Source organism: Sapajus apella, unplaced genomic scaffold, assembly GCF_009761245.1.
Source record: "Sapajus apella isolate SASKATOON/1434 unplaced genomic scaffold, GSC_monkey_1.0 scaffold11, whole genome shotgun sequence".
Taxonomy (NCBI): domain Eukaryota; kingdom Metazoa; phylum Chordata; class Mammalia; order Primates; family Cebidae; genus Sapajus; species Sapajus apella.
Genome location: NW_022436951.1, coordinates 10,043,351 through 10,064,926, shown reverse-complemented (window position 1 = coordinate 10,064,926; position 21,576 = coordinate 10,043,351). Strand labels below are relative to the sequence as shown.

The 21,576-nt window shown below is 44.3% G+C and overlaps 1 protein-coding gene and 1 long non-coding RNA gene across 4 annotated transcripts in view; both read right to left on the bottom strand.

The window, feature by feature from the left end:
• The window catches only part of MTMR12 (myotubularin related protein 12), a 91,677-nt gene that overhangs the window by 58,535 nt on the left and 11,566 nt on the right, over window positions 1–21,576 (bottom strand). The window lies entirely within an intron of this gene.
• Window positions 6,981–11,682, bottom strand: LOC116552312. Its single transcript, XR_004269323.1, has 3 exons — window positions 11,405–11,682; window positions 7,901–7,904; window positions 6,981–6,992 (listed from the first exon to the last, which is right to left on the bottom strand). It is a non-coding gene; the product is annotated as an uncharacterized LOC116552312 (long non-coding RNA).

Sequence of the window (21,576 nt, the reverse complement as noted above, 5' to 3'; positions counted from 1 at the left end):
TTAATGCACTAAAACATATGCACTGGGAAAGAAAAAATTTGTGAGACTCACTTTTCTTTTCTTTTTTTTTTTTTGAGATGGAGTCTCACTCTGTCACCCAGGCTGAGTGCAGTGGCGTGATCTGGGCTCACTGTACCTCCATCTCCTGGGTTCAAGTAATTCTCCTGCCTCAGCCTCCTGAGTAGCTGGGATTACAGGCGTGCATCACCATGCCTGGCAGACTCACTTGTTTTTTTATTGTTATTATTTTTTGAGATGGAGTCTTGCTTTGTCACCCAGGCTGGAGTGCAGTGGTGTGATCTCAGCTCACTGCAATCTTTGCCTCCCAGGTTCAAGTGATTCTCCTGCCTCAGCCTCCCAAGTAGCTGGGACTACAGGTGTGCGCCACCACATCAGGACAATTTTTATATTTTTAGTAGAGATGGGGTTTCGCCATGTTGGCCACGCTGGTCTCGAACTTCTGACCTCAGGTGATCGCCTGCCTCAGCCTCCCAAAGTGCTGGGATTACAGACATGAACCACTGCGACTAGCCTCTCACTTTATATTTATATTCACTTTATTGTGGTGGTCTGGAACTAAACTCAAAACATCTCCAATGTGTGCCTCTACTAGTATTATCTACATTTTACATATGTGGAGACTGAGGCTTAAATAGCATCAAGAGGTTCAGTAACTTGTTTGAGGTATTATTTTTAAAAAGTAAGTTATGGCTGGGCGTGGCAACTCACACCTATAATCTTAACACTTTGGGTGGCCGGGGTGGGAGGACTGCTTGAGCTCAGGAGTTTGAGACAGGCGTAGGAAACAGTGAGACTCATCTCTACAAAACAAACAATTAAAAAATCATTCAGGCATGGTAGTATACACCCGAAGTCCCAGGTACCTGGAGGGCTGAGGTGAGATGATCACTTGAGGCCAGGAGGTCAAGGCTGCAGTGAGCCATGACTGCACCACTGCATTCCAGCCTGGAAAACAGAGTAAGACCCTGTCTCAAAAAAAAAAAAAAAGTTACTAACCAAGGAGCTCCAAGCCCCACTGAACTCAGAGCCTATATTCCTCACTGTTATGTACCAATTCTGCCAAACAAGGTCTCCAGTTTCCCATTGTAAAAGAGAAAATCACTGTAGCATCCATTGCTTGTAAAGGAAACTCTTACTACAAAACTGATCAGAACAAATAAGAAAAATTCCATTAGGAGAACTGTACTTCACGTTCAAGGATCTGTCAAGCACACCAGCAGTTCCCAATCTTTTTGGAGCCAGGGTTTGGTTTCACAGAAGACAATTTTTCCATGGACCTGGGGGTGCCTGCAGGGGGGCAGGGGATGATTTTGGGATGAAGCTGTTCCACCTCAGATCATTAGATATTAGTTAGATTCTCATACGGAGTGTATAACCTGGATCCTTTGCATGTGCAGTTCACAACAGGGCTCGCGCTCCTACGAGAATCTAATGCCGCCACTGATCTGACAGGAGACGGAGCTCAGGAGGTAATGCTTGTGGCCCCTACTCCTACATTCACCTCTTGCTATGCCGCCAAGGACTAGTACCAGTATGCGGTCTAGGTGTTGGAGACTCCTGACATACAGGACAAAAGCACATGATGTTAAAGTCAACCACCACTCCTGAGGACCTGCTGAGAGCTAGCCTGGTGGTTTTTACTTCACTGGTTCTCGAAAAGTCAATTATTTGGATTCTTACCAAGTTCACATACAGAGTACACATCATCTCAAATGTGTAATGATCTTGGGGCTCCTTAGGAGAGGCATGAAAAGGGCAAGGCTCTGCCAGAAAGATCTTAAAAAGAACTGTGGTGGGGGTGTGTGTGGGTACAATGAAGCTCTCACAGATCAAAATGCTTATAAATGCTCCTATCACCAGCTTTGAATCAAAAACTGAAATCCTTGTTCTCCGATTAATTTCCTCCAGCTGGAGGGGCAAATTCCAAGATGCAACATCCCTAAAGGTTCCAAAGCAATTTCTTTCCATTGCATTTGATACCAAAGTGCTAAAAGGACACAACGCAGACATTTCATTTCCTAAAAGTTGCCCTACTTTTCTAGAATGAACACTTAATACTCATTTTTTCAACTAAATAGAAAATCTGAGGGAGAAAAATGTATTTGCATCTACATATTAGGTGGGTATCCATGTATAACTTAAAACAAAAATTTTTAAAATAGAAAGTTGTATTTTTTATACAGCATAGCACTAATAATTTAAGTTTTTGTCTTTCTCCATATCTCTCCAATCTTTTCTCTGTATATATACCAAAAAGAGAAAGAATACAGATCTGGGGGCCACAGTCCAAATACGGCTCTGGCATCCACAGACATGACCTTGCTCATGTCATTTAAACCGACTGAGCTTCAGTTTCCTCCAGTATAAAATGGAAAAAATACTACCTAGTATGAGGACTTTATGTACTTGGTAATGTAATTTGTTATAACTGTTGGGGGTAGCACAACCTGTGCTGCTTCTTGATTTCCTTTCATGAGTAAACAAAAAGTAAAGGAATTATTCAAGAATCTGTCAGCAGGGCGTGGTGGTTCATACTGCTAATCACAGCACTTTGGAAGGCCGAGGTGGGTGGATCACATGAGGCCAGGAGTTTGAGAACAGTCTGGCCAACATGGTAAAACCACATCTCTACCAAAAATACAAAAACTAGCCTGCTATGGTGGCATGTGCCTGCAATCCCAGCTACTCAGGAGGCTGACGCACAAAAATAGCTTGAACCCGGGAGGCGGAGGTTGCAGTGAGTTGAGATTGCTCCACTGCACTCCAGCCTGATCTCGTTACATGAGACCAATAACGTCTACTTTTCGTCCAATCCTGTTTCCCATATTAAACTAAATTGACTCTACTCAGCAGGTCTCACAACTCTTTTTTCTGTGGATCAGGAATTCCTGAAATTAGCAACACTCTAGTTGGCCCTAATTCCATAAGACTTTAACTACATTAGGAATATCTGAAGCCGTGGAAAAAGAAGTGGCACTTTTCTACTAATAGGATTTATCTTCTAGCAGCCCACTATGATTTAGGTCTGGTCATTACGCATCTTATCTTTTGCAACAGAAAGCACTTTGAACCTTCTACAAGACCGAAAGAGTAGACCAACGGCTTTCTTAAGAGACCACATCCGAGGAAGGGCCTGCTTGGGCATGCACACACACAAAAACACTTTCTCAGCTACTAATTTTGTTGACAGTAGATCAAACTGCTGAAAGGTGGTAACAAATTGAGAATAGAAACATATATGCACTGGAGCACTGGAATTTAAGGTGCCACACTGTACTCAATCATCACTAGTATCTAATCCTTCTCTGGTTAATACTTCAAAAAAATTAGAAATATACACTATGCAATTCTTACAGATAATCAACCCAGGAAAAAACAAATACCATCATCACTACTATCCTTGCATCCCCCCTCAAATAAAAATAAACACCAGTCCCAAGAAGAGAAATAACCTAGAGGACCCCAAAACATCAGGGTATACAAATAAGAATCATAAAGAAATCCTACCCTCAAAAATATATTTAATTGGAGTTTTTCTTTGAATTTGGTTTTCAGAAGTTACCTGTCTGGATGGGTAGGAAGGACAGAATGGAGAGTATTCACTGGCAATGTCTGTAGTCTCTTCATCCCTATATTTCACAATCGCTTTTTGAATTCCACAAAGAAAACAAAGAACTGACAAATAAGGAGCTAATATATTTCAATATTCTTAAAAGAAAACAGACGTACCATTATTTGCTTGTTGATCCCAGGAGAATGAACTTAGCTGAATGATGGGGAGGCGCGGTGGATACCAACAAGGGTACACAGAGGAGCACCTGTGTCTGGATGTGCTGAGTCCTACTGACATCTGGATCTTAGAGTGAGTGTACCTAAAATTCCCATATGTGCATCCTACTCCTAACCATGCTGTATTCTGAATGTGTATAAGCTGTTGTCTTCGTTGGCAAATTTGCTGGACAAGTGATTAAAGGCTGTCTAACTTTTACAACTGAATGAGTAAATATAATCTCTTCCTTAGTGGCATTACAAATTACTACACTGTGACCAAGAGTCACTTGTGGACTGTAGAAATCACAAATGTCCAATCTGTGAATGCCAAAGTCTACTGCTCCTTTTTCCAAAGTACGTACAGGGCCAGCCCTTACTGAGGTTGAGAAGTGAATAACAACAAACATTTCTTGGGCTGTAAGTGCCAGCTACTGTTTAAAAAGCTTTATATTTATTTACTAACTCATTTATATTTATTAACTCATTTAATCCTCACAGCAAACCTTTGCAATAGAGTTATTATACCCATGATTGTCTCCATTTTACAAAGGAGGATACCCTGCTAGTATGTGGCACAGGTGAAAGTCAAACCCAGGTATCCTGGCCCAGTCTGCGTTCTTATTCAATGCCACACTGTCATGTGGAAAGAAGAAATGAAAGGAAAAAGGATAAACAAGGCAGAATGATCAGTGAAGGGCCTGCTAGACCCACCCGAAACCAGGTCAAAGTAAGCAACACAAAGTGACCAGGGAAAGTGGAATGAAAGTTATAGAGAGGCCAAAGGAAGCTAAAGGGAAACAACAACAAAAGACACCTACACCCACCCTAAATGACACTGGTCAGCTGCATGGAGAAGAACCTCAAGGCTCCTTAACGCCTGCTGAAAGAGTTACTCTTATAAGACTCACTCCACTGGGTCCTCTGAGGTAAGAGTTTCTAATTTTCATCCCAACCAACTCTTGAGAGTTCAGTGAGACTCCAGGAAAGGCTCTAACCATGAATAACACTGGTATGTATGACTGAGCAATTCTTGCTTCCTCTCAAGTATAGTCTTGGCCAGGTGCAGTGGCTTGTGCCTGTAATCCCAGCACCGTTGGAGGCCAAGGTAGATGGATTGGATCACTTGAGCTTGGGAGTTCGAGACAAGCTTGGGCAACATGGCCAAACTTCATTTCCACAATTTTTTTTTTTTTTTGAAACGGAGTTTCGCTCTTGTTACACAGGCTGGAGTGCAATGGCGCGCTCACCGCAACCTCCGCCTCCTGGGTTCAGGCAATTCTCCTGCCTCAGCCTCCTGAGTAGCTGGGATTACAGGCATGTGCCACCATGCCCAGCTAATTTTTTGTATTTTTAGTAGAGACGGGGTTTCACCATGTTGACCAGGATGGTCTCGATCTCTTGACCTCGGGATCCACCTGCCTCGGCCTCCCAAAGTGCTGGGATTACAGGCGTGAGCCACTGCGCCCGGCCCCCACAATTTTTTTTTTTAATTAGCCAGGCATGGTGGCATGTGCCTATAGTCCCAGCTACTCAGAAGGGTGGGGCAGGAGAATCACTTCAGCCTGGGAGGTCAAGGCTGCAGTGAGCCATGACTGTCCCACTATACTCCAGCCTGGGTGACAGGGCAAGACCCTGTCCCCCCACCCGCCAAAAATAAAGAATAGAAAAGAAACAATAGCTAGGCTTAGCAACTAATATGGATAGCATCACCAAATGCTCTACTCATATTGCAATATATTGGAGAAAGAGAGGACTCCTCTAAAGCTTAATGGAAAGACTATCACTTGTGAAGCCTGTTCAGAGAGAGCAGTGGATGGGTGCAGCACATTCCAGGATCTAGAAGCCAATTCAACCAGCATCCAGTGAGAGCTGCCTCTGTACTATCCCTGTTCTTTGGGGCGGTGGGAGCTTCTTAAACCATAAACTGGTTTTAGAGAAAAGCCTAGAGTTGCCCGTAAGCCTCTGTGCTTTCAACTCTGACATTCCCTAACAACTGCCTACTTGGCAGATGTTGACAACCTTACTTCTGCAGCTGTGAAACATGAGACAACATTCCTCACTGATTCCATTAACTACCATGTTCAATGTGCAGCAAAAAGGCAGAAAAGGTATAGTTCTTTAATAATCAGGCAGAACTGGTTCTACTGGTTAGGCTGACAGGCTTTTCTTAAAAAACTAACTCTGAAACTTATGCAAATTTTCAACAAATGCATCAGTTAAAAATGGTCTATGTGCTTTGTATAGCATCTCTTGCTACTCTATTTGAGTTTGAACAAAGCTTGCCATTATGGCACAAAGGAAAGGCAAAAGCTGCTGGCACGGGGATCATAGCACACCAAGGTTTTTGAAACTAGAATATCTCAGTGGGGCTTAAATTCAACTAGAACAGAAGCATGACAGCCTCAAGTGATCCTTCTGCCTTGGCCTCCCAAAGTGCTGGGATTATAGGTGTGAGGCACCCTGCCCAGCCAAGGTTAATTCCTTATTTCAATATTTATCCCAATGTTATGGCTACTTTTTATTTGTTTAGTTTATTTATTTTCTTTTTTTTTTTTTTTGAGACAGAGTCTTGCTCTGTCACCCAGGCTGGAGTGCAGTGGTGTGATCTCGGCTCACTGCAACCTCCACCTCCTGGGTTCAAGCAATTCTCCTGCCTTAGACCCCTGAGTAGCTGGGATTACAGGTGTGTGCCACCAAGCCCAGCTAATTTTTGTATTTTTAGTGGAGATAGGGTTTTACCATGTTGGTCAGGCTTGTCTTTGACCCCTGACCTCATGATCCACCCACCTCGGCCTCCCAAGTGCTGGGATTATAGGCGTGAGCCACTGCACCCAGCCTATTTTAATTTTAAAAAAAGATGAAAACATGAAAAATAAGTCGTCCAGTTTCCACAAGTCTTCCCCCACAGATCAAAAGAAAATAGCTACATCTGTTCTGGATCCCACCGAGAGTATCAGCAATTCCCAGAACCCACAGCTGCGACTACCCCCACATCATCTAAAAACCTCGCCCATGCTGAGCCAGAAAGCATTCCCATTCTGGCAATGTCTAGGCCAGACAAGAGATGAGAATTTGAGAACTACCACCCATTCCTTAGCAAGTTTATGGCCCAAAGGAGACACAACTACTGGAACCCGTATCTCACAGCTGGTCCAGCATCAAAAAAGTTGCCAACCTGATCTCTTCTCAGAACTATGTTTCTAAGGAGTGGGCCAAAATCACAGGGCTCCAATGGGTCTGAGTCAGTACTCAAGTTGTATATCTGGTTACTCAGAGTTGCAAAATGACCCATCTCTAATATATACCAATTCCTTCCAAGAAACAGCTCCTGAATATGTTAAGTACCAAATGCTGAGGATAAAATGAGGAATAAGGCCAGGCATAGTGGCTCATGTCTACAACCCTAGCACTTTGGGAGGCCTAAGGCAAGTGGGTCACTTGAGCCCAGGAGTTCAAGACCAGCTTGGGCAACATGGTGAAGGCTCGTCTCTACAAAAAATATAAAAATTAGTAGGGCATGGTGGTGCACACCTGTAATCCCAGCTACACCTGAGCCTGAGGAGGTGGAGACTGCAGTGAGCTGTGATTGTGCCACTATACTCCAGTCTGAGTGACAGAGTAAGACCCAGTCTCCAAAAAATAAATAAATAAAATGATGAAAAAGAATTGACTTTTATTAGTCAGCCATGGTGGCATGCACTTATCCCAGCTACTCAGGAAGCTGACATAGAAGGATTGGTTGAAAGTTGAGGCTGCAGGAAGCAGGGATTGTGCCACTGTACTCCAACCCAGGTGACAAAGTGAGAACCTGTATCAAAAAAAAAAAGCATCAACTTTTGCCCTCATGAAATTCAGACAGACAAAAACTAACTAGAATACTGAGTAATGGGTGTCGTAAGTACCAGAAGCCTATAAAAGATTCTATCTCTACACTTCATCTCATTTATTTCTCAGAGCTTAGTTAACTACCATTATTGTTTCACTTTAGAGATGCGGAAAATGAGACTAAGCCAGGTTAAGAAGAGTGGGTCTCAAGCCTTTACCCGAAAGGCTTTACCTGACAAGGGTTTATCTGACGAGGGTTGTACTCTCTCAACCCATATACAACCTGCCTCCCCCTGCCGACCATGCCGCCGCCTCCTCGGCACTGCTCCTCCCCTGGACTTCACATGCTCTTTTATATACTGAATGATCATCTCTTATGCACATGCTCTCTTCCAGGCACAGCAAACACAGGAGTAAACACAACACACCGCACCTAAGTCCCCAGAGAACACAGGGGTCTGACAGCACTGCTAGCACTGGTAGAAACATGCTATGTTAGTGGAAATGCAGGGTACAATGGGAACACTCAGAAACGCTGAACTACATTCAGAACAGGTCAAAGAAGACTGCTGCACTCAGGAAATGTCATTTATACTGAGACCTGAAAAAGAGCAGAAATTAGTTCCAGGCAGAGTGGCCATGTGATGGTTAATACTGAGTGTCAACTTGATTAACGGATGCAAAATATTGATCTTGGGTATGGCTGTGAGGGTGCTGCCAAAGGAGATTAACATTTGAGTCAGTGGCCTGGGTAAGGCAGACCCACCCTTAATCTGGTGGGCACAATCTAATCAACTGCCAGTGAATATAAAGCAGGTAGAAAAACGTGAAAAGGCAAAACTGGCCTAGCCTTCCAGCCTACATCTTTCTCCCATACTAGATGCTTTCTGCCCTCAGACATCAGACTCCAATCTCTTCAGTTTTGAGACTTTGACTAGCTCTCCTTCCTCTTCAAGCTTGCAAATAGCCTGTTGTGGGACCTTGTGTTCATGTAATTTAATACTTAATAAACTCCCCTTTATTCATATATTCATACACGCACACACACACATACATACATATATACATACATACATCCTATCCTGTTAGTTCTGTCCATCTAGGGAACCCTAACACAGATTTTGGTACCAGGAGAGGTTCTAGAGGAACAGAATATTAAGGATGGGGTTTTTTCATTCATTGTGGGGTTTCTGGAGTTGGCTGCTTAGTATTAAACCCAAAAATGCTAAGGACTCTACTTCTAATGGTAGGGAGAACACTGATAGTCCTTGGCCTGAACTGTTTAGAAAGTTATGCAAAATTAATGCACTTGACACTCCTGATTCATTGCTCATGACAGGCAAGGAGTTTGGTGACTCTGTACATAATACCTTTGACCGTATGTGAAGAACCAAGGGACATAATGAAGCTGGTTGGTTGCTCCTAAGTTCAGTGGACAAAATGATGAAAGAAAATGATGAACTCAGGGATTCTATCTCCCAGCTTCAGAAGCAGATACTGAGCCTCAAATCTGCTAAGACTGCCCTGAGTGAGAGTCTTATCTCCTGCAGAGAAAGAGCTGGAACTGTGGAAAAGCAGACACAAGTTTGTATCATGTGAGTGGCTGACCCGCAACGAAAGGTGCCTGCACAGCCTCACCAGATGTCTACTGTTAAAGTGAGGGCAGCCAGGCGCGGTGACTCACGCCTGGCTCCCTCCCAGCACTTTGGGAGGCTGAGGCTGGCAGATCACGAGGTCAAGAGATCAAGACCATCCTGGCCAACATGGTGAAACCCCATCTTTACTAAAAAATACAAAAATTAGCTGGGCGTGGTGGCGCGTGCCTGTAGTGCCAGCTGCTTGGGAGACTGAGGCAGGAGCATTGCTTGAACCCAGGAAGCAGAGGTTGCAGTGAGCTGAGTTTGTGCCACTACACTCCAGCCTGGCGCCTGGCGACAAAGCAAGACTCTGTCTCAAAAAAAAAAAAAAAGGTGAGGGCATTGATTGGAAAAGAATGACACCTTGCTATTTGTAATGGGACGTGTGGGAGGACCCTGATGAAGCTGGGGACACTGAGTTTGTAAAACCTGATGAACCGTTTCTGCCAGAAGAAGCATCCCCAGTAGTGGAAACAACCCATCCCTGACCCATCCTGCCATCACCCTTTCCATCTTTGTGTGAAACAAACTCTAAGCTGCCTGAGGCAACACTGATGGCCTCCCCTGAGGCAGCTGCCAGGCAAGATCATGTTGATTCTCCTCAGGAGCCACCCTCCACACCCCTGTTTGCTTCCAGACCTATAACTAAAGTCCCAGCAGGTGAGGTGAGGTTGAGAGTGTGACCCATGATGAGGTGTGCTATACTCAAAAAGAACTGTTTGAGTTATCTAATTTATATAAACAGAAATCTAGAGAATAGACATGGGATGGATATTAAGGGTATGGGATGATGGTGGAAGAAACAGAGTTGGATCAGCCTGATTTTATTGATTTGGGCCCTCTAAGTAGGGACTCTGCATTTAAAGTTGCAGCTCGGGGAGTTAAAAAAGGTTCGAACACCGCATGTTCTCATTCATAGGCGGGTGTTGAACAATGAGAACACATGACACAGGGAGGGGAACATCACACACTGGTGTCTGTTGGGGGGAAATAGGGAAGGGACAGCGGGGGGTGGGGAGCTGGGGAGAGGAAAAAAAAAAGGTTCTAATAGTTTATATGCTTGGTTAGCTGAAATATGGATTAAAAGATGGCCCACTGTGAAGAAGCTGGAAATGCCTGATCTTTGGTTTAATGTAGAGGAAGAGATCCAAAGGCTTAGGGAGATTGGGATGGTGGAATGGATTAGTCACTTTAGACGTACTGATCCGAGCTGGGAGGGTCCAGAAGATATATCCTTAACCAACGCCTAGCAAAATTAATTTGTGAGGGCAGCACCTGCATCTTTGAAGAGCCCTATAATTGCTCTTCTCTGTATGTCAGATCTAACAGTGGGAACTGCAGTCGCTCAACTACAAAATTTAAATACAATGGGAATAACTGGATCCCGAGGTGGCAGGGGCCAAGTGTCGGCACTGAACTGTCAAAGGCAAGGTGGGCATAGCTACCGTAATGGACAGCAGAGGCAAAGCAGCAATAAGAATAGTCTGACTCGTGTAGAGCTCTGGCCTTCGCTAATTAATCATGCTGTTCCTAGAAGTGAAACTGACTACTTCATTCCTACTTAATTTATATAAACAGAAAAATTCCAGGTTGTATGGACAAAAGACTAGTTCAAATTATAAAAACAGAGAATCACGGCCTCTCAACCAATTTCCAGACTTGAGCTAGTTTACAGACCCAGCACCCCTTGAAGGAAGAGGAGGTCAGTTCCCCTTGAGGAAAGACCACGCTACATTACCGACAATTTATGCAGTGAATCTTTCTCTCATCCTTCCCCAAGGAGACCCCCAGCCTTTTACCAGGGTAAGTGTGCACTGAGTAAAAAAGAAATGATCAAACATTTTGGGTACTACTGGACACTGGTTCTGAGCTGACGTTGATTCCAGGGTACCCCAAGTGTCATTGTGGTCCTCCAGTTAAAGTAGGGGCTTATGGAGGTCAGGTAATTAGTGGAGTTTTAACTCAGGTCTGACTTACAGTGGGTCCAGTGGGTCCCCGGACTCATCTGGTTATTTTCCCAGTGCCAGAATGCATAATTGGCATAGACACACTTAGCAGCTGGCAGAACCCCCACATTGGCTGCCTGACTGGTAGAGTGAGGGCTATTATGGTGGGAAAGGTCAAATGGAAGCCGTCAGAGCTGCCTCTACCTAGAAAAATAGTAAATCGAAAACAGTATCGCATCCCTGGAGGGACTACAGAGATGAGTGCCACCATCAAGGACTTGAAAGATGCAAGGGTGGTGATTCCCACCACATCCCTGTTCAACTCTTCCATTTGGCCTGTGCAGAAGACAGACGGGTCTTAGAGAATGTCAGTGGATTATCGTAAGCTTAACCAAGTGGTGACTCCGATTACAGCTGCTGTACCAGATGTGGTTTCATTGCTTTAGCAAATTGGCAAATCTCCTGGTACCTGGTATCAGCCACTGACTTGGCAAATGCCTTTTTCTCCATTCCTGTCCATAAGGCCCACCAGAAGCAATTTGCCTTCAGCTGGCAAGACCGGCAATATACCTTTACTGTCCTACCTCAGGGATATATCAACTCTCCGGCTTTGTGTCATAATCTTATTCAGAGAGACTTTGATTGCGTTTCGCTTCCCTGAGATATCACACTGGTCCATTACATTGATGACATTATGCAAGACATAGCAAACACATTGGACTTATTGGTGACACATTTTCATGCCAGAGGATGGAAAATAAATCCGACTGAAATTCAGGGACCTTCTACCTCAGTAAAATTTTTAGGGGTCCAGTGGTGTGGGGCCTGTTGAGATAGTCCTTCTAAGGTAAAGGAAAATTTCCTGCACTTGGCCGCTGAGAGGCACAATGCCTAGCGGGCCTATCTGGATTTTGGAGGCAACACATTCCTCATTTGAGTGTGTTACTCTGGGTCATTTATCAAATGACCCGAAAGGCTGACAGTTTTGAGTGGGGTCCAGAAAAGGAGATGGCTCTGTAATAGGTCCAGGCTGCTGTGCAAGCTGCTCTGCCAGTTGGGCCATAAAACCCAGCGGATCCAATGGTGCTTGAAGTGTCAGTGGCAGATAGGGATGCTATTTGGAGCTTTTGGCAGGCCCCCATAGGTGAATCACTGCAGAGGCCTCTAGGATTTTGGAGCAAGGCCCTTCCATCTTCTGCAGATAACTACTCTCCTTTTGAGAGATAGCTCTTGGCCCATTATTGGGCTTTGGTAGAAACTGAACTTTTGACTATGGGTCACGTCACCATGCGACCTGAACTGCCCATTATGAATTGGTGCTTTCTGACCCATCTAGCCATAAAGTGGGATGTGCACAGCAGCATTTCATCATCAAATGGAAGTGGTATATATGTGATTGGGTTTGGGCAGGCCCTGAAGGCACAGTAAGTTACATGAAAAAGTGGCTCAAACTCCCATGGTCTCCACTCTTGCTACCCTGCCTTCTCTTCCCCAGCCTGCACCGACGGCCTCGTGGGGAGTTCCCTATGATCAGCTGACAGAGAAGAGAAGACTAGGGCCTGGTTCACAGACGGTTCTGCACGATATGTAGGCATCATCTCAAAGTGGACAGCTGTAGTACTACAGCCCCTTTCTAGGACATCCCTGGAGGACAATGGTGAAGCGAAACCTTCCCAATGGGCAGAACTTTGAAATTTGGGGAAGAGGTATGTGGATAAAACTCTGAGTGGTCAAAAACTGTGAAGGTATCTGTATCCCACATGAGTGCTCACCAACAGGTGACCTCAGCAGAGGAGGATTTTAATAATCAAGTGGATAGAATGACCCATTCTGTGGACACCACTCAGCCTCTTTCCCAGCCAACCCTGTCATCGCCCAATGGGCCCATAAACAAAGTGACCATGGTGGCAGGGATGAAGGTTACATATGGGCTCAGCAACATGGGCTTCCACTCTCCAAGACTGACCTGGCTACGGCCACTGCAGAGTGCCCAGTTTGCTAGCAGCAGAGACCAACACTGAGCCCTCATATGGCACCATTCCTTGGAGCAATCAGCCAGCTACCTGGTGGGAGGCTGATTATACTGAACCTCTTCTATCATGAAAGAGCAGAGGTTTGTCCTCACTGGAACACACACTTACTCTGGATATGAGTTTGCTCTTCTATACAGAATGCTTTTGCCAAGATTACCATCTGTGAACTCACAGAATGCCTTATCTACCATCATGGTATTTCACACGGCATTGCCTCTGAACAAGGCATTCACTTTGCAGCTAAAGAAGTGCAGCGGTGGGCTCATACTCATGGAATTCACTGGTCTTACCATGTTCCCCAGCATCTAGAAGCAGCTGGAGTGACAGAACGGTGTAATGGCTTTTTGAAGTCACAATTACAACCCTAACTAGGTGACAATACTCTGCAGGGCTGGGAAAAAGTTCTCCAGAAGACCATGTATGCTCTGAATCAGCATTCAATATATGGTACCGTTTCTCCCATAGCCAGAATTCACGGGTCTAGGAATTAAGAGGTAGAAGTGGAAGTGGCACCACTTACCATCATCCCTAGTGATCCACTAGCAAAATTTTTGCTTCCTATCCCTGTGACATTATGTTCTACTGGTCTAGAGGTCTTGGTTCCAGAGGGAGAAATGCTGCCACCAGGAGACACAACGATTCCATTAAGATGGAAGTTAAGATTGCCACCTGGACACTCTGGGCTCCTCCTACCTTTAAGTCAACAGTGTTGGCTGGGGTGATTAACCGTGAATATCAAGATGAAATCAGTCTACTCTCCATAATGGAGGTAAGGAAGAGTATGCATGGAATACAGGAGTCCGTTAGGATGTCTCTTAGTATTACCAAGCCCTGTGATTAAGGTCAATGGAAAACTACAACAGCTCATTCCAAGCAGGACTACAAATGATCCATACCCCTCAGGAATAAAGGTTTGGGTCACTCCACTAGAGAAAAAAAAAATAAAAAACACGACCTGCTGAGATGTTTGCTGAAGGCAAAGGGAATAAAGAATGGGTAGTAGAAGAAGGTAGTCATTAATACCAGCTATGACCATGTGACCAGCTGCAGAAACGAGAACTGTAACTGTCATGAGTATTTCCTTCTTCTTTTGTTAAAAACATGTTTACACATGTAAATACTTCTTTTATTTCCTTTATCATGTGACATAAGATTTATGACTTCATATCAGCATTTAAGTATTGTTAACTTTATGTAATGGTATTTGGGGTTGGGGATTGGTGAGTTTCTGGTTGTATGAAGGGTAGTTGTATTATGACCTTATTATTGTCTTTATTTGAAGATTATGTATAATCTCAGGAGATGTGTATGGGTTCAAGCTGACAAGGGGTGGACCTGTGATGGTTAATACTGAAGGTCAACTTGATTGAATCTATATATGGAGTTTATTAATCTCCAACCCAAATACAATTACATAATACATACATACATACATACATATATATATATATATCTCTCCTATTAGTTCTGTCCCTCTAGAGAGCCCTGACTAATATACGCCAACACTCTCTCAGGCTCCTCTTGGTCAAGTCTCCTTTCTGGGCAGGGTCCTCTTCCCTCCTCACAAACCCTGTGTCCCCTGGATGAGCTCTCCCACTCAAAAGTGTTTCAACAATGTAGGCCGATGATCCCTAAGAGGTACCTCACTCCAGATCTGCCTTCAGAGCTCCAGGCCTGGACACCTCAACAGCCTCCTGGCCACCTGCACCAGAATGTCCCTCAGATCCTTCAAATTTACATTTCAAAATCAGCTCATTACCACCCCTTGCCAAACCTGCTCCTTTGAGCTCTGGTTCGGGGCCAGCCACCCAGCTGGCCAAACCAGAAACCTGGGAGTCACTCTTACCTACTCCCTGCCTCTCACATCCTGTGCTCCACTGTCTTAACAGCTCCAAATTGCCCATGTCTATCCATCCCTGTCGTCACTCTGACTCCGGGCCACCATCATCTCCTACCTTGCATACTCCTGAATGCCAGTTGCACTGCCTCCAACTGGCCCCCACTGCGTCCACTGGGACCACCCAACCCACTATCTCCACTCCTGTCCATCCAACTCACTGTCCAAACCACTGTCCACACAGTTCAGGTCCTGTGAGGGCTTCTCTGATTAAAGCTCCTTCTATCAGAACGCTGAGGTGCCCCTTTGCTAGACACCCAAACCACACTCTGTACATGCCTCCAGAACAGCACTTTTTTGGAGACAGAGTCTCCCCGTTACCTATGCAGGAGTGCAGTGGCACAATCTCAGCTTACTGCAACTTCTGTCTCCCAGGTTCAAGAGATTTTCATGCCTCAGCCTCCTTAGCAGCTGGGATTATAGGCACCCACCACCACACCTGGCCAATATATATATATATATATATATATATATAAGCAGGTAAGAGACTTTTTTTAGTAAAGACGAGGTTTCACCATGTTGTCCAGGCTGGTCTCCAACTTTTGACCTCAAGTAATCTGCCCACCTCAGCCTCCCAAAGTTCTGGGATTACAGGTGTGAGCCACCACGCCCGGCCAAGCACAACACTTTTCACACTGAATTGCAAGAGTCTCTTACCTTGTCTGTCTTGCCAACTAATGATACAAACTGAGGGCTAAGGCTGAACCCTTATGGATTTTTAGCCTCAACTCCCAGCACATAATTCCTGACACAGAGTAAATTGTCAGTAAGTCTGCTGAAAGAATGGACACATGAAAACATACAAGGAGACAAATAATTCTTGATCCTGGTAATATTCTTCAATCCTACGCATAGCTCTTAAGAAATTAAAGAAATTGCTCTATTAAAAATTCCTAAGTGTATCATTAGTGCCAAGTATTACTGAACTATTGTCACATCCTTACCTTAGGTGGCTTTCTGAAATAATATTCTGGTCTGATAGAGTAGGGGCATATTCAAGGTCAGACTTGAAATTTGGAGCCTTCTCTCTGAGAATATAGACTAAAGATTGAATGAATTCATCCACTATCTAGCTGTAGGAAGCTAAAAACCAAAACAGGATTTGTTTCCTGAAGCTGATTCCCAGGGCTGCTGGTCCCTCACTCCTGGCCAGAGGGCGTGGCTCTCTAGAGCAGGCCTAACTAGCAGGCTCATTCTCCAAGCTTCTGAAAACATGACAGGAGGCAGCTTTGGTGCTGACCACAGCTCTATTCCACTAACTACTTACTGCCTTTGGCAGCTATAAGCAACAATTACTCTGACAACAAACCAAGAGAACAAACAGCATCTGAAGCCAGGGAGGCGGACGTGTAGTAAGAAGCTAACTGACAATGTCTGGTCTCAAGGGAACAAACCACATACACAAACCCAACCTGGTACCTGGTCTTCCAGTATTCTGCTGTTTATGTGTTATGCAAATCAGTTCTCAACCCTAAAATGTACAAGTTGAATATTTTTAATCCAAACATGACACTCCAAAGGAAGGGATTTTGGATTTTCAGATTAGAAATACTCAATGTGTATTCATTTCAGAGGGCTACCTGGAAACTCTGCAGAGCATTTCAGACTAAGCATCTATTATCCACAATGATACATGCCTAACTTAAATAAATAAAAATATGTCATTGGAGTTTACTATGTCCACTTTCAATGTCCTATGTCACTTAACTTGAAAACAATCTGTACGGCATTTTCATCCCCACTTTAGATAAGGCCAAAGAAGCGTTAAGGGTTTAAATAATAAACCCAGGTCCACAAAACTAAATAGATGGTAAAGCCAGAACTTAGTACCAGTTCCGACACCAGGCTTAGTGCTTTTGATCTTTAAACTCTGTCTTTGTAAAAGCTTTATTAAGGCCGGGCATGATGGCTCATGCCTATAATCCCAGTACTTTGAGAGGCCAAGGCTGGCAGATCACTTGAGGTCAGGAGTTCGAGACCAGCCTGGCCAACAGAATGAAACCCTGTCTCTACTAAAAAAAAAAAAAATTAGCCGGTCATGGTGGCACATGCCTGTAATCCCAGCTACTGGGGGCGCTGAGGCAGGAGAATTGCTTGAACCCAGGAGGTGAAGGTTGCAGTGAGCAGAGATCATGCCATTGCACTTCAGCCTGGATGACAGAGTAAAACTCTGTCTCAAAAAAAAAAAAAAAAAAAAAAAGCTTTATTAAGACATAATTGGGGTCAGTCGCAGTAGCTAACATCTGTAATCCCAACACTTTGGGAGACTGAGGGCGGGAGGATCTCTTGAGCCCAGGAGTTCGAGATCAGCCTGGGCAACATAGTGAGACCTTGTTTCTACAAAAAATGAATAAAATTACCTGGGCATGTTGTGTGTATCTATAATTCCAGCTACTTGGGAGGCTAAGGTAGGAAGATTGCAGTGAGCTGAGATCACACCACTGCGTTCCAGCTTGGGCAACAGAGCAAGTACCTTGTCTCAAAAAAAAAAAAAAAAAGGTATAATTGGCTGGGCATGGCAATTTACATTTGTCTGTAATCCCAGTATTTTGGAAGGCTGAGGTGGTGGGGGAGTAGGGATTGCTTGAGGCCAGGAGTTTGAGACTAGCCTGGGAAACATAGTGAAACCCTGTCCCTACCAAAAAAAAAAGTTACAGTCAGTGACATGTGCCTATTGTCTCAGCTACTCAGGAGGCTGAGGTGGGAAGATCCCTTGATTCCAGGAATTGGAGGCTGCAGTGAGCTATGATCATGTCACTGCACTCCAGCCTGACAGGGGGAAACACTGTCTCTTTAAAAAAAAAAAAAAAGATATAATTTACCAACCATACAATTCACCAAAGTATTTAATATAATGTTTAATAATATAAAGCGTTGAAATGGTATTCAGTATATTCACAGAGTTGTACAATCATCACTACAATCAATTTTAGATCATTTTCATCACCCCAAAAGGAATATTTTAAGGCAAAGTACCTCATACCAAAGCTGACCCATTATTCCCCATTTAATCCCTGTTTACATTGTCCCCCTAACCTTAGGCAACCACCAATCTTCAACTTTTTTCCTATTACAGAGTAATACCTTCAAATGTCCTTTCGGTTGTAACAAGTCTCCAGGGCAGGGAAACAGGCAATGACCTTGGACAATTCACCACCCCCAACAGCTAAGCAATACTTATTCACTGGGCCATTCTAAATCCTTTTTTCACATTTTTTTCACACTGCTTTTTTCCTGGCCTCACATTTTTTTTTTTTGAAGGAAGAGAGTATCTGCTCATTAAGATGCAAACTAAATTCCTCACTCTGTTTTGACAGCTCATCATTTCTCGAAGTGCAGTGAAAGCATTACTCATTTATGATTCTTAGCAAGGATCACTCTCACCAGGCATTTGCTAGGCCTTTAAACAATCCAAACACCTCATTCAACTCTCCCAAACAAACAAATAAATAAATAAATAAATCTCATATTAGAAAAGAAATGGTAGGACCCAAATACCAGTATAAGTCTCAGATCCCACAGACTTGATCTCACCAAACAGTTAACTGGCTTGGTCTTCTTATTATCTGTGAACCATACCCAAAGAGGGTCGGCAGGCTTGATGCGATAAGGACCTGTCTCAGGAAGCAAAAGGTCACACAGAAAAGAAATGGCTAGAGCCAAATCCAAGCTAACACTCCTTCAACAGAACCAGAAGCAGGCAGGATCGTGGGTGTGCCTTGAAATCTGGTTAGCATTTGGATCAGTGGAAGGGGCACAGAGCGTGGAGGGCTTACTCTTAAATGGGAAGATGACACCATGAAGGCCACATTCAGAAGGCTGGCCATGGTATGTGGGCATCTGGGTGTGGTACAGACAGGGAACAGTGGGAGGTAGAGAGGCCAGCCAAGCTCTTGTGGTAGGTGGTCGCAGGCACCAGGAGATGCTAAACAGAGGGTGGCCATGGAAATACAGATACATCACCACAGAGGGCTCCACAAAGGCATAGTAGGGGCTGTGACTGGTCTGGCATGAGTGATTAGGGAAAGAAGGGTGCTGTTGGCAGAAGGCTGACTTGAAAGGAGAGGGAAGCCAAACTGAATTGAAGGTATCAAGCTCTGGACTTAACATACTGCCCAAACCCCAAGGAAGATAATGTTACAGGACAGAAAGAAAATCCATGAAGCGACTCACTGAAAAAGAAAACTGTGCAAGAAGGGAGGCTCTCTACGTACACTCATGGTGGGTATGGCACAGTCCTATAAGAGGTTCAGCATGCCTGGCTTCAGACACACACACAGAATGCCAGGGAGGAACAATGCTGGAAGGAAATGAGATCAAGTCTTGCCACATTCAGGACCTGCACTGGTGGCCCAAAGAACACACATATGAATGTGAACACACACACACATACACATAGCTGCAGCTTCTGGAGTGGTGAGGAATAATAGCAACTAAATAACATTTAATAAATGTTCACTACATGCCCGGTACTGTGTAAACAGCTTTCCACAGATTGCATCACTTAAGACTAACAGCAACCTTATGGGCTAGATACTTTTATTATTATTCCCATTTCACAGATCAGAAAACTGAGGCTCAGAGAAGTTAAATACCCAGCCCAAATTCACCATTAGCAAGTAGAAAAGCTCTGTGTGACACCAAAGCCATGCTCGTAACTACCACATTATACTGAAAGTAAAGATTGTTCTGTTGGGATATGTACAAGTGCCAGAAAAAAGGTGTCAGGTGGCAGTTATGGGGCTGTCACTGCTTTATAATTCAAGCTAACGGATGTGACTGACAGCAGCTGCAGAGACACATGGCATTGCCGTCTGTGCCTCCCCCCTCCCCCCACCTCTAAAACTGCTCTATAAGCATTAAGTTAGGGGAAGGGCTGGGAGGAGTTAAAAGAACAGAGAGAAGGCAAGAGGAACCAGGAGACAGATGAGAGGTGCCCACTGGCTCATTAAAGGCCAGACTGATCTATGGTACAGCAGCATGTCACAGAAAGAAGGAATCCTCAAAGAATCTGAGAGATACGCCTGCATGTCCTAGCAGCGCCCCTTGGATTCTATTCCTCAAGACTTCTCTCTCACCATCACAGATGTGTGTACACATCTTACATAAGGGATGGGGAAAGATGCTACCCGGTCCTAACACAGCTATGAGCCTCTCACACCCTTCTTGCCTCCCTCCTCCCCACACCAAATCCTGCTTTAATATTGACCTTTCCAAGTCCTACACAGCTTCTGCATCAGACTGGATGCTGCGTCAGGTTCTGCAGTGGGTCCTGTTGTGTGTCCCCAGAGCACCTGGACATGCCTCCCTCATAAGTAAGCAGCTCGGACCTCTGTGCAGAGAACTCTGGTAACTGGCCATCTCTCCAACAGAATGTGAGGCTTCTTCCTGAGTACACAGACTGTTTCTTTGGATTCCTAATTTTAACAGTGCTCAGCAAATGGAGATACATAAAAATGTTGCTCAAATAAAAAATCTTCCACTTCATTATTAATAAATCTTCCAGTTTATTATTAATAACTTACTATTAAGTTATTAATAATAAAAGCATCTAGCAATTGTTGAGTATCTGCCATGTGTCAGGTCCTTAGCTGGGTATATATGGTTTATTTCTTCTCATCCTCAAAATAAGCCTACAGAGAAGATACCTATTCATGTTACAGGTAAGAAGAGGAAGTCTCAGAGAGGTGAAGTTACATATCTAAGGTCACCATCAAGTGGCTGAGCCTGGATCGGAACTTTCCAAAATCAAAGTCTCTTCCACAATGCTATGACACCTTGTTCCAATCCCCAAACTCCTACTGCGGTTGGTTTATTCCTCAGCTGTTCCTCTGTAACAGGACCAGCCACAGAGACAGCCACACACACAACACATTGAGGGCCTCTCTCATGCACCCCAGAGCTCCCGTACCACTTCTCTATCTGCCACCCAGATTACATCTGCCACATTTACTGCATTCCTCAGGCACTACTTACAGGTACACCAGGTTCCTCCTGTTACCCTTTTAGCATGGACCATCTTCTATACTCAGCAGGTAGCAGAAAGTGATCATTAAAACAAAAAGAGAAAAAGCAACCACTTCTCTTCTCCAGAACGTAAAGCTGCATAAAGAGATTTGTAGGGGCCAGGCACAGTGGCTCACACCTGTAATCCCAGCACTTTGGGAGGCTGAGGCAGGTGGATCACCTGAGGTCAGAAGTTCAAGATTAGCCTGGCCAACATGGTGAAACCCTGTCTCTACTAAAAACACAAAAATTAACTTGTCATGGTGGTGTGCACCTGTAGTCCCAGATACTCAGGAGGCTGAAGCAGGAGAATTGCTTGAGTTTGGGAGGCGGGGGATGATGCAGTGAGCACTGCAATGCAGCCTGGGCAATAGAACAAGACTCCATCTCAAAAGAAAAAAAAAAGAAAGAAAGAAAAAGAGAGATATGTAGGGCAAGTG